This window comes from Ambystoma mexicanum, chromosome 9 (assembly GCF_040938575.1).
Source record: "Ambystoma mexicanum isolate Mex_15411 chromosome 9, UKY_AmexF1_1, whole genome shotgun sequence".
NCBI lineage: Eukaryota > Metazoa > Chordata > Amphibia > Caudata > Ambystomatidae > Ambystoma > Ambystoma mexicanum.
In genome coordinates this window covers 1,353,902,299-1,353,919,536 of record NC_090931.1, presented here as the reverse complement: position 1 = coordinate 1,353,919,536, position 17,238 = coordinate 1,353,902,299, and the positions used below count along the sequence as shown (strand labels likewise).

Genomic DNA, 17,238 nt, shown 5'->3' with positions numbered 1-17,238 from the left:
GTGTCTTATATATGTGGGTTTACAAGGTGTGAATTAGAGTGCAGATGGATATACATTCCTGAGTAAACAACAAGATGGAAACATCTATTTAGCAAGTGAAATTGAGTCAATAGTGGTGAGGAGGTTTGGATTGTATGTATGTAGGTCAGGGTCTTGATTGGCAAAAGTGATAATAGTTTCATTATCAAGGCGGCATGATGGTTATTTTCATTTTACCCACATCCTGGCGTGGGACAACCTTTTTGAAAGGGAACCTGTGGCCATGCAGTGTTATATTTAAGGGGTATTTTGAATTGAATGTAGTAGTGCCCAGACCAAACAGTAGGTTGTTTTTCTTTTTACACAGAACGGGAAGTGCGGGGGTGTCCAAACATCTGACAAGGTATGTGTCGGCTGGCATTAGTAGGTTCATGAACAGCCAAGGTTACACCAGGGAATCTAGGTTTCCAGGACAGTCTTAGTCAATGCAATATTCGAAACATCGAAGCAAAGATTGATGCTGCTCAAATTAAGAAACTTGAAATGAGAGACAAGTAAGTCACTTCTTAGATCACAAGTATTTTGGAAAGAAGACAAAGGCAGACGTGGGTCATATAGGGTTAAATTAACAGTTCTGTGTTTCTCTGAAAGGGTGTAAGCCAGTCGGATGGCTTAATAAATAAACAATGTGACAGTCAGTTGCTGTGAAGAAATAATTGTATATTATTAGATTGAACTTCACTACTGTGCTTGGAAGGATGGGTCATGACTTTGAAAACCCAGTGAATTGAATCATTTAAGTAAAACTCCCTTTCTTAAAGAATGTATTCCTAGATATAACATGATATTGGAGATCTTTTGAGCATTCATATAGTGGGACAGGCATTTATAAGAGACCAATAAAGGGGCAGTGGGAAATTATTGTCAATGTGTGACAGGGGACATGGGTGGTAGGGGTGGTCAGGTTCAGTGTGGGCATGGTGACATGATCAAGCACATAGTTAGAAGAGGCAAGTTGTTTAATGTAATCTTCTGTGATGTTGCATCATTGGGAATTACATTTGCATTAGGAATCCTCAAACTGAGGCCTAATGGGAAAGAGAGTCATAATGGCTTTTGCACAAGTCTGTGAGACAACATTGAAGACCATGGGCATGGTCCAGGTCGGAAGGATGCAGGTAGGCATGTGTTGGTCATAGCTTCAGCATGCACATGGTTTGTCAACTCTGTATGAGAGTTTAGGGAAAATAAATGAGAGAAGTGGTGCCGAGAGTACAAGGCCCCAACACCCAAATCACCCTCACACATCCTCACACTGCACATACTTCCTCACACTGCACAGATGATGAAACATACACTGTACATGCAACTGCACACTGCACACATACCCAAATACACACTCACACCCACAAACACATATCTTTTTTACAATGATCATGCACCCTCAAACCAATATGCTCCCTCAGAGCTCACACCTTCACTCTGCCACTGCACACTCAAACACACACACACACACACACACACACACACACACACACACACACACACACACACACACACATTGCTCATTCATGTTCACATTGCACATACAACTACAATATGCACACACATCCACAAAATGCATACATTTTTAGACAGACAGACACCCTCGCATTGCCTATCCACATTGAATCTGCACTTAAATCTACACAATGGGCACACACACACCAGCACACACACACACACTTATACTATGTTGCACCTCCATGCTCGTACTGCAAATGCACCATCCCTCTGATCATGCAGGCCAATTGGCATCCACTGTATGCATGTACATCCGCAAAATGCTCAGAAACACATTATACACAAAGAAAACCATTGAGTGGTAGGGATTTCATTCCAAATGCCTGTGTGTAGGTAAGTGCATTTCCCTTTCCCTGCGCCTGACATCTCATCATTTTATGTTTTGCTATCTGGTTAAAATTCTAGTCTGGGTCTGTTCAGTTAGGACGATTTAGCTGGGAAGGTTTTGGGGTTGTTGAAATACATTATCTTATACCTTCATCCTGAGTTTCAAATACCTGCAGTATGTGCTAAAAAAACAATGACGTGCACAGTCAGTTCCTTTCATTTATTTATTTATGTATCTATGAATCTATTTATTTATTTGTTTAATTATTGTAAATGTGTAAGGCACTTATTCATCATGTAAATTATGTTTCAAAGCGCCCACGGGGCAGCAGAGAGGGAACATCGGAATGAAATGTAAATATAACAATGAACGCTAGAGGCAGACCTACTAGGCCTTGTGAGCATTCAGAACGTGCAAGTGCAGGGAGAGGGAAGGGATACTGGAATGGCGGGTAAGTGCTAGGATTACCACTGGGGAAGTTCTAGGGAGAATGCAGCTGTTAAGTGACTTGGTGAGAGTGGTCAGCTGCTAATAAATAAGTAAGTGCAGGCCTGTGATGGGTATGCCCAGACGTGGGTCCCTTGCTCGCTGTGCCATAGGGAACCAAGCTGCACCTCACTGAAGAGGCCCAACAAGGCCGAAACATGTCTGGGGTTGCTTGTGTTTCCGTGCAGAGGGGACCTGACCTAGCAGTTCGGACTGGGCTGCTACCATTGGTGGCTGTACCTGACTGATTTGCATATGGCTGGTCCCCTTTTGCAATGGCGCAGATGGGCTAAAAAACGGTGGTGTGGAAGGTTGCCCAGAGCAATTCCAGTGGTTCAGATTCATTCAAAACCTTCCACCCATCACATTTGTGCTTACTGTGATGGGACAGGCCAGTGGGTGCCAAGGCAAGTGCTGGGGCGGGCACAGGCTGAAGTCGATTGGGTGTGGGAGGCCAGGACCCAGGTGGACACATAAGGGCCCTGGTCATCAATCTCAGCAACTGTGTGGTTTAGCAGGGGAGTGAATGAGGGAACGAGGAGGTGAGTAGTGACTAGTGAGTATATATGCAACTTAATGTAAGGTTCACCCAATTGAAGTGTAAGGTACACAATGTGTATTTCCCATGTTGCTGGCCTTCCCAGCATAGATCTATGACAATCTCACGTTTTCTTGTGACACATGTATACCAATTGCATTCTGCAACATGGACTCCATAGGATGGCTTAATCCATATGCCAACCCCAATCAGGCACAATAGCATGGCATCCCGATGCACGGAATACACAGCAAACCTGCATGAGGTTACATCTCATTGGCTATCTTTACTGATTGAGAAAAGAATGGCTGGACTGCCAAGCACATGGTGAAGAATCTTTGTATAGGTATTGATTGAATGCCATTTCCTCGTGGCACAGTTGTCCACTCATGAAACTGGGGATTGCAATCTTCCTGGGACCAGTCACTGAACCACTGCTGCCATGCCTCCAATGTAGCTGCTTAAAAACTAGTCACTACTGCAAGTGTCACCCCACTGTTGCTACAACCTCAAACACTGCTTCTGCCAGCACTAAGTGTATTCCATTTTCCATTCCATATCCCTCCCAACACTACCCTTTCACATAGTGTCCTCCTCGCCCACCTCTGGCCTGATGCAATTTCATCCTTTTTCCTCCTCCAAATGGCATTTTTTACACATTTCGTTTTTGGCTAACCCGTTTATACCCCTTTTAACCGCAGTTATCTCTGGCATCAAACAAAAAAAAGGCTCCTTTTTCATTTCTGAAAAGCATCTCTGCTGCAAAGCACCATTGGAGATGTAAAGACTGGAGGGGGTATATGTACTCCTGCCCACTATATGGTTGGGGTAGAGGCAGATAGCACCCCATCCAAGGTTCTCTAGGTAGTTATGGATGAGCAACCAAGGCTGAGACACAAAGTATTTGATGCAGGCTTTTTCTCAGGTACAGTGAATACACAAGTTCCCCACAATGGAATGTCCACAAATATTGTCAGGTGATAACACAGTCTTTTACTTAAAGGATCACAAGTCAGGGAGATATTTATACATAAATAAGACTCACTTTGAACTAGAAATCTATTCAGGTAACTTAATGTAATATATACAGTTCTATTGCAGCACCACGGTTACCTTTAAATTCAGTTATAATGCACCAACTGCCTACGGTTACTAAAAAAGCATTTACATTATTAGGCAAAGGTTAACCTCATAAACATTACTGTATAAAGCCAGGTAATACTTAGCACATAGGCATAATGTTATCTTTAGGTTAGAAAATGCAATACTGTGTGAGGATCCCCCCACCTGGGCAACCATTAAGGACAGGTTAAAGTGTACATTATGATGTACACTACAGTGCAGTCCAAATGTGTTCATTAATAGTCTGCTTCTGTTTCTACAGGTCCACCACCCCCAAAGTACCTGGGAAGCCACAAGAGCACAGGGTCCAAGATGAATCTGGGACCCCTGGATGAATCCTGGGGAAGGAAGATGTTCTTCCTCGTCACAGTCCCTTGGGTGCCTTAGAAGTTTAAGTGTCAGAGTTTCTTTGCTTTAATCGATGATGGCTCTTGAGGACGGACCCCCTTGGAAGAAGGAGTCACTGTGATGTCAGTGTCGAGCAAGAGATGGGAACCAAGCAGTGTCAGAAAGGCAGCAATGCAGGTCTGTAGTGGTGGTCTCCTTTGTCGGGTTACTATGCTGGCTGTGGATGTCCAAAGAAGTTGAAACTTGCTGTGGACCTCTACAAGTCTCGGAAAATGTAGATCCAACTCTTGGTGTTCATATGTAACTTTTGATGGTGACGGGGCAGTGACAGTAGTAGTAGCAGCAGAGACCTTTTGTTACTCTACATGCACTCAGTGATCTAAAGCAACACTGCCCATAAGCATTTGTTGTTTTACTGCATATATCCCTTTACTCCCGGCGCGAACGTGCCGGCGCAAAGGAGTCAAGCCGGTCTGTGCCGGTTCGTGGTCGGGCCATGATGGGCTTGTTGCGCTGCCTGTGTATTCATATGTCATGGGGATTACCGAAGTTCTGGCTGAAATATTGGCTGCCTGAAAAGTTTTCAATGCTCCAGTTGTCAGGCTTGATGAGAAGGTTTTGGTATGTCCTATGTTATTGGCTTTAGATCCGAATTGGGCTCCCGTATCTCAAGATGAACTCTTGTTAGACCATAACCTTTTTCCTAATATTACAATTGGTGATGTGGAGACGGGTGTACAGTCTCCTCCTCCTCATCACGCAGTGGTGGCTCTTGGAGTGGCGGGGGGATATTGATGGATGCCACCTTGTCCTCAATTGTTATCAATGCCTCTGTTATTCTAGTGCCAGTGGTGAGAACCACGGTACACAAGCTTACTAAATGCTTGATTACCCAAGTTTTAAACTATTGTGCATGCTTTGAATACCAGATCTCTGGTTAAACACGTCCATGAGATTTCTTAATACATAGAACAGAATGATATAGATATTTGCGCACTGGCTGAAGCTTGGGGTACTAGTGCTGCAGGCCCTTCCCTCAATTTAGTTATACCTGAGGGTTATGCCATGTTATGACAGAACAGATTAGAGGGTAGAGGGGGTGGTGTTGTCCTGATTTCTAAAGCTGACTTGAGTATTTGGGAAGTGTTTGGCCAAGTTATGGATGGCATAGAATCAATGCACATTAAAGCGGGTCTTAACGCAGAATCCACTGTGCATTTTCTATTAATATATGGGCCTCCCTCCTTAACTGAAAACTTTCTTTTGTCCCTTTCTAATTATCTTAAGCTAGATGCCTGTTTTGTTCTATTAAGAGATTTTAATTATTGGCTGGGTCATGTAGGAGATGACATGGCGGCAGCATTAGAGCAGGTCCTTTCTGACCTGGAGTTCGAACAAAAAAGATTCATGTTCCCACTCATCAATTGGGTCAGACCTTAGATTGGGTTTCGATATCCAGTATTACTAGCCAGGATTTTCAGGTCTCTCCCTGTCTCTGGTCCAATCATGCTTTTGTGCACCTTTCCTTTATGGCAGTTGTTCCTAAGAACTTTCATGACAAAAAGTTGAACCTCTGCTTGATCCTGCTATAACTCTGTTGATTCCGTGTTAGTGGCTGCCATGTCCCATATTCTTGTAGGCAATTTGGACTCTATCACTAAATCTCTTGCTCCTCTGAAACCGAGAACATAATATCGGAGGAAAGAAAAGTAAACTGTAGTTTTCATCAGATCTTCACAAATTAAAATCTTCTACTCTTAAGGTCTTCCATTCATGGAAGCAAACCCGTGCTCTCGATATTTGGCAGTTTATAAAGCAGCTGCTAAATCTAATAAATTGGCGATTGTGGAAGCAAAGAAAAACTTCCATAACTCAAGAATCCAGAATGCCAAATCCGATGTCAGAGAACTTTTTAAAATATTAAAAGAACAAGAGAACATCTCCAAGCCATTGGCGCACCCACTTATAAAGGATACATCCTGGTGCCAGGACATTCAAAATGTGATGCAAAATAAACTTAATGGTATTAGGTCTGACATACCCCTTAAAAACAACTCCAACCCTCAGCATCCAGTAGCAGTGGGACGGAGTCTTTTGTCAGATGTTCTTTGATTCCCCAATTTAATTTTTCCCCTATCACGGTTGAGGATCTGGCGGTGGTGGTGGAGCAGATGAAGGCAACCAGACATAAGGGAGATCCCTGCTCCTCCATGATAATCATATTGTGTCCTCCCGTACTTCTTGATGCTATATGTAAACTTGTGAACTCTTTTCTGCAGGAGGGTTATGTTCCAGCTGATATAAATAAAAGCTTGGGCTACTCCCATTTTGAAAAAACCTGGCCTAGATTTGAAGGATACACTTAAATATATGGCCATAACAAATATGCCTTTTTTGTTAAAAATGATTGATCGTATTGCCTTCAGTCATATCTCGCAACATCTGATCAAGTTTCCTATCCTTAATCATTATCAATCAGGATTCAGACAAGGCTTTGGAACCGAGACCTGTCTGTTGGAGCTGAAGTTGAGGCTGTTGGGGCGTATTGATGGTATACACGTATTTTTCATTGTGGGTTTTTCATCGCCGTTTTGATTTTATTTTGAAAAAAAACTCATTGTTTTTTTAGTTTTTTTGGGGGGGGGGTAAAAAATTAAATATATGGTTGTGGGTGTAAGGGAATTAAAAAAAGGGGGGCTTGGGAGGGTAACCCCCCCCAAAAAAAACAAAAAAAACAATGAGTTTTTTGAAAAAAAAACGGCGATGAAAAAACCTGCGATGAAAAATACCACGGCGAAATAATGTAGAACCGTATTGACAAGGGCCTATCTTCTCTTTTAATATGACTAGATCTGTCGGCCGCATTCGATTTGGTTGACCATGCCATTCTGGTTGCCAGAATGGCAGAGGTGGACAACTTCTCTCCATCTGCATTCAATGATGAGTTCTTTCAAGGACAACAGAGAAAGTTAGGTTTTCTTTGAGGAGGCAAAGGCCTTAACGGTCTTAGTTAATTTTAGGGTGCCACAGGGAGCGTGTATTTCTCCCTGCCTACACAACATCTGTCTGGCCCCTTTTATCACCCTTTTGGCACAGGAGGGGGTAATGTGTTCCAACCATGCAGACGACACTCAGTGTGTCATTGATATGATCAGTATTCACTCACAAAATGAAGAGGAACTAAATAGAGTTTATACTTTGGTAGAGAACTGGATGGTAAGCAACAATCTTGCCTTAAATAGAGAAAAAACAGAGTTGATGATCGTAGTTACTCCATCGACATTGGCAAAGCTTGACCCCTCCTACAGTTGCATTCGAATTGGGGGGAGTTAAAATAATCCCTCAGATGAAAGTTACAATTCTAGGAGTGGTTTTTGACCAGCTGCTCAAGATGAAGGTTCATGTTGGTCATCTTGTCTCGGCAGCAGTCTACTATGTTAAGTTGTTGGCACATCTCAGACCTTTTATATCGCAGGACAATGCTGAGACCATTGGGAGAGCAATTATTGGTGCAAAGATAGATTATTGTAGTAGTCTTTTGGTTGGACTCTGTAAAGTGGATACCAATAGACTCCAAATGGCACGGTTAGAGTGGTCGTTGGACTATTTTGACGTGACCATGTCTCGGCAACCAGATGTCCTTTGCATTGGCCTCCTGTGGAGGCGTGGGCCGGGTTCTGACTCTTGATTATTACCTTCAAATGTAGACTGGGCCTTATGCCTTCATATTTGCAAGACCTTATCATTAATAAGGTTAACAGCAGAACCCTTAGGTCTAGTAATCAGAATTATCTCATTCCTCCCAGACGTGGAACAAAGAAGGTAAGAACATGGAGGCTTCTTTTCTGCAGCCCCTAAGGCCTGCAATCTGCTCCCCTCGGATTTGTAAGGCCAGGTCTCCTTAGACCTTTTAAAACTTGGTTGTTCTCTTAAACTATGATCCAGTTTTGACCTATGATCTTAGACTATGACTCTTTCTCAGACTTCCCTTGTTATTGTGTTTTGTATTCTGTCCGCACCCTAACTCCTATGGGTCCATGGTTGTGCTATACAAATAACTTAAAGTAAAGCAGAAATGACTGGATGGCTTTTGGTTACTTGCTTACTGGACAGCCCCATAGACCATCGCAAAGTCTGGACCGTCTGTACCCTTTCTTTGATGTTTGGTGGTGGGAAATCCACTGGCTGGCCCTCCTCTGCAGGCAGTGACCATGGATTTTCTCCAGAACAGAAAAATGGACAGATGTTGAGGCTGCATGCCACTTAAAGATGTCGTACTTTACTTGGAACCTTGTGTCAGGATTAGTCAGGCGAGTACAAAGGCAGCAAATATGGCAAGGGAAATGTGCACTAAATCACACAGTGAATAGCCTTGAATTAAACTATGTGCACACAGGAACCAAGACTCATGTATGCTAAAACCCAGGAGTGCAAATAGAGTGTGACAACAAAACCAATATATGAAAAGGGATGTGGGGTAAGCACCTGACCGCGAGGAAAGTCGGCAAGTGCCTTACCCCCAATTGCTGTTACAGGTACTGACAGCGCTAAACCCACGTAGAGGGCAAGCAATGACAGGATCTGTGAACTAACACTCTTGATGGTATTAAATAAGGGAACTAAAAAACAGTACTCACAAGGACGAGAAAAACCTCTTGAATGTCAGCAAGCCCACGAACCCTGTTGATCAAACTGGGACCCAGCAAGGCTATAACAGCAATGGGAGGATAACTAAATACCTAAGTTGGAATAGTGATTACAAAATAGTGAGGAAAACATAAGCATTCACACAGGAGCTAGCTACAACAGCACACCACACCTAATAATCAAATGGTAAATAAATGCAGAAGTGCAATGGAAAACATGGAATGGATCCCAATAGAAAGTAAGGATCAGGAGCAGGGAAAAAACGAAATAACCAAGGCAAACTTCCCCCTACCCCTCCAAGGAAAAGACAGGAAGCTAATCTAAGAGGAAGGCTAAGGCATACGGGTTTACAGCAGCAAAGGACAAAGTCAAAGAAATATAGAACACAGACAAACTGGGCTGCATCTAAAAGGGGAAAGCACTGAGAAATGCTGCCTACAAACAGAGGAAGACAAAAAAGGGAATCTAGGGAGCAGAAATCAATTTAGCGCATGAATCCGAAATCCAGGGCGGAGGAACAAGAAAACAGGAACTAGGAACTAGGCACATAAGCTAAGAACAAGTAACAAGGGACTAGTCACAACAGGAAACACTGCAACAATGACCAGCGCTGGACTGAAGTAAACTGAGGCTTTTAAAGCTGCTTAACGAGCACACCCCTCAGGTGTGCCGCCTGCTGCACCTGCAGCCACAGGTGTTGCCTATCCTCCACCCAACCGTGTCCTGCAAGGGAGAAGGTGAAGCAGTGAGCCAGGCATTCTGGGAAGCATAGTCATTTGATCAAAGTAGCATGCTGGCTGCCAAAAACCTGGAATGGATCCGGAATGGAAGTAACTTGAAAAATAAGGTTTTAGCGCTCCCAATTCATCACAGCACTGTAGCATTAGGTTCGGAGGAAATGTCCAGTAGGGAATAAACCCTAAAACATGCCCCCAAGTGGCGGGAACGGGAGCGAAGGGAGCGAGTCGTGACAGTATGCCCCCTCCCACGGCCGCCTCCAGGCGACCGTCACCCGCACAAAACTTCTTCCTTCCATGATAGGAGCGCTTGGTCTTTGGAGGTGGCACTGATGGAAACGGTGGCTTCTGGTGAGGAAGAGACTCATGGTTCGAAGAAAGGCATGAAGGACTTGCAGGACCTGTAGCAGAGTTGGAAGGTCCAGGAAGCTCAGTCACTGGGAGTGGACACTTATAAGTCTTTGAGGAGGGAGGCAGGCTGGTGCAACATGCCTTAGACAATGGTAGAAGCCCTGTTAGCCCTTCTGCCGAGAGTGGACATGCGGGAGGTGAGGAAATTGCTGGTTTCAGGAAATGTTTATGTTCAGCCATTAGAGAAGGTGGCGGCTGAGGTAGAGGTTCGGATTTTCTTCTGTCATCCATCTGGGAAAAGGCTTGTGGTTGAAAGTGACTAAGGTTTGACTGCACATGTTCTACGCCTTGGAGGCCTGGAAGTCCAATGGGTTGTACAAGGCTGGTACTCCTGGTGACAGTCGTGTAGCCACTTTGTTGCACGTGGGATACAACAGCAGGGACGTTTGGCATACTGATAGGAGTGATAGACGCAGTACTTGCTATTTCAGGCACACTCGCAGGAGGAGCAATAACAGACACATCTTGAACTGCAGCAGTCATTCCCTTCCTTTGGCTACTAGCACCCAACTGGTGCTTCTTGGCGGAATTCTGTTGCACAAGTCCTGTAGGTAATACGCCGGTCCGTACCACCCCCTGTGCACACCCCGGTGAGTGGTTCTGACCCATCACTTGGTCCGGCTTGATGACTTTGAAGCGGGAGCTGGCAAAAGTCTCAAACTCTGACGCTGCATATTTAGGAGGCTCTGATGCTAAAGTGAAGCAGTTGGGAGAATCGTCTTGTGTAAAAGGCAGGCATTCTGATGATCCCCCTGAAGCATAAGAAAGGCAGGCTAGACGTTCATCGGCAGTAAATGGTTGGGATTCAGGAGGAAACGCTGGAGCAGAAGAAAATACAGCAGGATCTGATGGTGTAGACAGGTATACCTCTGATATTGGCAGCGAGGCTAAGCAGGATACAGGCGTCTCATGAACTGAAGGCAAATACTCAGTATACTCCGGGACTGAAGACATGCACTTATGATGGACTGCCGGAGGCTCTATAGCTGAAGGATGATCTGCAGGATGAGTCACTGTAGCTGAAGACAGGCAGGCCAGAGGAAACCTTGAGGCTGAAGGCATGCAAGCTGGAGCAATCTCGGTTGCTGGATACAAACATGTCCAGGTCTTTGGGACTGGCTCTTGAATAAATGGCAGACATGGCAGCGGTTCATTGGTTGAAGACACGTGTGCCAAAGATGACTGCAGGGCTGTGGGTTGGATCATAGAAGAGTCAATGGTTGTAGGAGGACAGACAGAAGTCTCAGAAGTTGACAGACACATCAGTGGCTCAGGAATGGAGGGCACCTTTAGGGCAGTAGACTCCTTGGCACCAGTAACCAAAGACTGAGCTGTACCCTTGCAGTCCCTTTCTTTAGTGGGTGACACAGAGTCTCTTTCTTTGTAGAAGTCAAAATCAACCAGTGGAATCACCATAGTAAAGTCTCTGTTAATCAGGATTTCGTCAATTGTCCATTCCTCTGTTTTAGCTTCTGAAAGAGGCAGATTAACTATCAACAGTTCAGGAATCGCCTGCCAGTCTTTTGGTTCTGTATACTGTGGAATGAGTCCATCAGAACATGAAATCTGTACTGCCTCTGACTCTTCGTATTGATCAGAATTGGCAAAAGGAAGAATGAACCCAGAGGTAACATCGTTTTCCACATCAGCTTTAACATCTACTTCAGTCTCAGCAGCTGTATCAAGAGCAGGGCCTAAGCCTACTGTAGTGACTGAATCTGTGTATGCCACCATTGTGGATTGTGTTTGGAAATCAGAAGCTTGTATGTGTGCTAGCTCAGAATTATGACAAACTGCTACACAGGAGATTTTAGGAAAAGGAGTGGCTTGTAAATCTTCAGCTAACTGCAATCCCTGACAAACAGCAGAACAATTGTTAGAAACTGTGCCCAGATTAAGCGCTGTGCTAGAAGAAAGACTTTCACTCCCTATAGATCTAACATATTGACAAATATCATGGTTTACCAAAGTCTCTGCACTCAGGGGCTGAACAGTGTTCACTTCATCAACATCAACGGATAAAGTCTGAGGTGTATTCAGTAAAGAGTGCAAGGTTTTATTCTCCTCTTGTAAAGAAATGAATTCTTGTCTTAACTCTTCAAGCTTAGCTCTTAGCATGCCCTGCATTAACTGTACATCACTATCAGTAGGCACAGGGGGAGGCATAGTGACATCAGGGCTGGATCCTGCACTAGCAGTCTGGATGTGCACCGATTGTACATTGTCCTTTACTGTTTGCAGGTTCTGTGATTTATACTTTCTCTTACCAACTTGGTCTGTGTTTTCCTTAAGCAAACTATTGACATTAGACCTCTTGGCATTAGGGACTACAGTATGTACCTGTGCAAAGGAGTATGCTTTAGACTGAGGGTAGAAAACAGAAGTTATGCAAGGAACCCCTCCATTCTTTATGTTTGTACCATGAAACTGTTCAATCTGAGGTGAAGCACAACTGGAAGAGTATGCTTTAGACTAAGGGTAGAAAACAGAAGTTATGCAAGGAACCCCTCCATTCTTTATGTTTGTACCATGAAACTGTTCAATCTGAGGTAAAGCACATGGGGTTCAACAACAGAGGTACTCTTGTATAATAAGTCTAACAGTGTGTTGTTTTCTGCGGCTAAGGCTTGCGCTGACATAGAATCTGGATCTAAATAAAAGACAGAACTAGGATCAGGCAATGTAGGTTGTGCCATCCTGTGGGAAAAATACTTAGCACGTAAATGCCCATTCGTGACAAGGAGTTCATTTAAGTCAGGACTAGTGATTTGATTGTCACAGGTAAATGTAGGGGAAGATTTCTGTACAAACTTGTTAGAGGCCTTGCTGCCTTTCTTTCTTAAACTTGCCATATTCAATGGGAATTTTGGGCTGGTCATTCTGTCAGGATTAGTCAGGCGAGTACAAAGGCAGCAAATATGGCAAGGGAAATGTGCACTAAATCACACAGTGAATAGCCTTGAATTAAACTATGTGCACACAGGAACCAAGACTCATGTATGCTAAAACCCAGGAGTGCAAATAGAGTGTGACAACAAAACCAATATATGAAAAGGGATGTGGGGTAAGCACCTGACCGCGAGGAAAGTCGGCAAGTGCCTTACCCCCAATTGCTGTTACAGGTACTGACAGCGCTAAACCCACGTAGAGGGCAAGCAATGACAGGATCTGTGAACTAACACTCTTGATGGTATTAAATAAGGGAACTAAAAAACAGTACTCACAAGGACGAGAAAAACCTCTTGAATGTCAGCAAGCCCACGAACCCTGTTGATCAAACTGGGACCCAGCAAGGCTATAACAGCAATGGGAGGATAACTAAATACCTAAGTTGGAATAGTGATTACAAAATAGTGAGGAAAACATAAGCATTCACACAGGAGCTAGCTACAACAGCACACCACACCTAATAATCAAATGGTAAATAAATGCAGAAGTGCAATGGAAAACATGGAATGGATCCCAATAGAAAGTAAGGATCAGGAGCAGGGAAAAAACGAAATAACCAAGGCAAACTTCCCCCTACCCCTCCAAGGAAAAGACAGGAAGCTAATCTAAGAGGAAGGCTAAGGCATACGGGTTTACAGCAGCAAAGGACAAAGTCAAAGAAATATAGAACACAGACAAACTGGGCTGCATCTAAAAGGGGAAAGCACTGAGAAATGCTGCCTACAAACAGAGGAAGACAAAAAAGGGAATCTAGGGAGCAGAAATCAATTTAGCGCATGAATCCGAAATCCAGGGCGGAGGAACAAGAAAACAGGAACTAGGAACTAGGCACATAAGCTAAGAACAAGTAACAAGGGACTAGTCACAACAGGAAACACTGCAACAATGACCAGCGCTGGACTGAAGTAAACTGAGGCTTTTAAAGCTGCTTAACGAGCACACCCCTCAGGTGTGCCGCCTGCTGCACCTGCAGCCACAGGTGTTGCCTATCCTCCACCCAACCGTGTCCTGCAAGGGAGAAGGTGAAGCAGTGAGCCAGGCATTCTGGGAAGCATAGTCATTTGATCAAAGTAGCATGCTGGCTGCCAAAAACCTGGAATGGATCCGGAATGGAAGTAACTTGAAAAATAAGGTTTTAGCGCTCCCAATTCATCACAGCACTGTAGCATTAGGTTCGGAGGAAATGTCCAGTAGGGAATAAACCCTAAAACATGCCCCCAAGTGGCGGGAACGGGAGCGAAGGGAGCGAGTCGTGACACCTTGACAGCTCCCAGTGTCGAGCAGCACTAAGCCGGGATGCCCCTTCTTCCGGGCCATACACTCCAACTTGACTTCCAGGGGTCACACACACTCCTCTGGATCCTGGATGACTCAGATGGACTTCTTGGGCTGAAGATGTCCAGGATTACTCTTCTGGACCAACGTGAGCACCTCTTCAGGAGGCAGGCACACAGTACTGGCTTCCAGGAAACTTCAAAGAAAATCAGTTTAAGTCCCCTCATAGCTACAGGAACAGGTTGCCTGTCCAAGTCCTCTCTGGTTCAGTCCTCGAATCAGCAAAGCATCTATTGGATTGGATGCAAGCTTCTTGAGACTTCAGCTTCTGCTTCGGTTTTGATTTTCAGTTTCCGACACTGAGGTACATGAGGCGTTCCTAGTTATACACAAATGTTTCCCATTCACTTAGGTGAAGACAGGCTCAGCCAGCCAATCATGCAAAGTGCACTCTTGCAGCTACCAATCATGCTCACAATCATGCTCACAGACATTCAGCCCATTCACCAAACACAAGACACGCATACAACAGGATGTTGATTGGAGGCTCCCAGCCTTTCAGAGCATGCACTTTATTCACTCATTTTCAGTCACGGTGGGCTCAGGGAGTACCATAGACAATCAAAGGTGGTAGGGGGACAAGGACAAGAAATTCGTGTCCCTCCAAGGCATTTACAGCATCACAGGAGATAAAGCTATAATTTTGGGAGGAGGGGGCACCCTCTTCTCTTTCAAATATTTTAACAACTACTGGAAGGAATAACCCCAGTCCTCTCCTGGAAATCAAGTCAACTCTTCTTGCCCAAGGTTTTTCATGCCTGGTCCAATTCTGTCCAGTGGTTTTTGTTGCATGCTGGGCAGAAGTTTGGACTTTTTCCCTATGGCGAAACGAAACAAATGGCAGTAGGCCCAAAAACAATGTTTTTTTGCTTTCTTAATGTTTTTCATTTTTTTAACAAATATTTCCAAATATTTCCAGTCTGGGGAGGGTGGGGTTTAGGTGGGCGGGCAGTGTGAAGAGGGCGTGACAACACGTTTGTTTGTAAAATGAATCCTTCTCTGTTTCTTCCTTTCAATAGTGATATTTACTGCTGGCGGGTTGCATGGTCCTGTTTCGAACTGGATATTGGCACAAAATAATCTTAATTGATACATGCTACTAAACAGCAACCAGCTAATAATCAGGACCACATTGTGACTAATACACTCTCCACTTAGTAGTGAAAGGTCATTAATTAAACTGTGGGGTATGTCAGCTTTCAAACACGGAAAAGAGGTTATTATATGAGTGAACATCCCTATTTTAAGCGGCGCAATACATTAATATAGATAATTGCGGGACCAAAGCTTAATAGTCTGTACCTATATACATGATATGGCCTATAATACAAGTGCAGTAGCTATGGCACGAAAGCTCAATGAGTTCATGCGTCTGCTTCAGAGACCTGCGTGCACATCGACATCGCATGTACACGCCGGTAGGAAGCCTCAGGCTTGTAGTCATTCCGAGGCCCACTAATGGAATGACATTCAATTGTGTTTATCTCATGTATTTATAATGTTGAACATTTGTGGCTGCGTGATTTATACTAAAACCAGCTAACATATTTGATGTAGAATTGGACTGTAAATGAGCCTGGATTCAAACGTTCTCATTTACATTGGAAAACGTGTGGGAGGAATCGTCAACCCACAATTAATATTTCAGAATCTCAAGGCACATGAAGAAAACAAGGTGTAACCAAGATCAGAAGGTTTGTCAAACAGCAGTTTCACAGCTTCCTATCAAAGTTCCATAATCGAAACGGAGAGCGAGAACCACACGATGCTTTCTGGCGCATCATGTCGTCCCATTATTCCCTTGAATAGTGCTCGTGTTTGATATTTTTGCAAATCATTATTTGCATAATCGGTGTGCGGGGAAGTGGCAGAATCTGCTCTATCCCATAAGACATCTGGCGATGGAAGTAAATTCATTAATCACCTTCCAATTACCTTCAAGAACCCGCACCTGGATAGATGGAGGCCCGCTGCTTGCCGCCAGCTACCGAGAGCCTACATTCATCTTTGCTAGGATGTGAAGGGATACCTCGGCAATATGACTCTATGGTGCAGCAGAAGGCAATCAGACCCTGATACTGTCTGTACGTGTGATTTCATTACACGCATTTGATCTGCGTCGGCTAATCTGGTTTACATCTACCTTGACTCCCACACCTCACAGTCTAAAAAGCGCTTCTCGACAAGTCATTATGGCCGCAAGATTAATTCTTTCAGAGCTGCTCTCGCTATTGTGTCTTTGATCGACGTGTAAACGTATTCTTCCAGATATTTTGCAACGGTGTGTCTTTTTTTGCAAATGCACTAAACTTGCTCATTACATCTACTTATGTTTAGATTCTTAGACTCTAGTCTTTAAGGTACCTCAGTGCATGTCAGTATCAATGTACAGTCCTTCGCTGTCTCCTCAGAGAGGGAGACCTTCAGGAAATCACTCAAAACGTGGATATTTACAAGACCATTCCCAACTAGACTGGCAGCTTGAACTAGCGGACTAAATATAAGCATACCAGGCCAAGCTATTCTCAACCAGAATCCACCTAAGAACCAAATGCCCATCAGAGACAATCTGATAAACAAACACACACCCAAAGGCTACACTATAACACAGAAGAGCAGCAGAGACTGGGCTCTGAAATCACCTTTACAACAACAGCAAGAACAACAATACTGGCAAAGTGTGTTGCAGTTGAGCCGGGACTCTTTTGGGTTATTGCCACCAATGCATGGCTTACAACTTCACCCAAGACTGTGTTTGATCGATTAACTGGGGAGATTAGACAAAGTAAGGTCAG

At 44.1% G+C, this 17,238-nt stretch overlaps 1 protein-coding gene across 2 annotated transcripts in view; it reads right to left on the bottom strand.

Annotated features, from left to right (window-relative positions):
• LOC138489128 (contactin-associated protein-like 5) overlaps positions 1-17,238 on the bottom strand; it is a 1,755,478-nt gene that overhangs the window by 816,667 nt on the left and 921,573 nt on the right. The window lies entirely within an intron of this gene.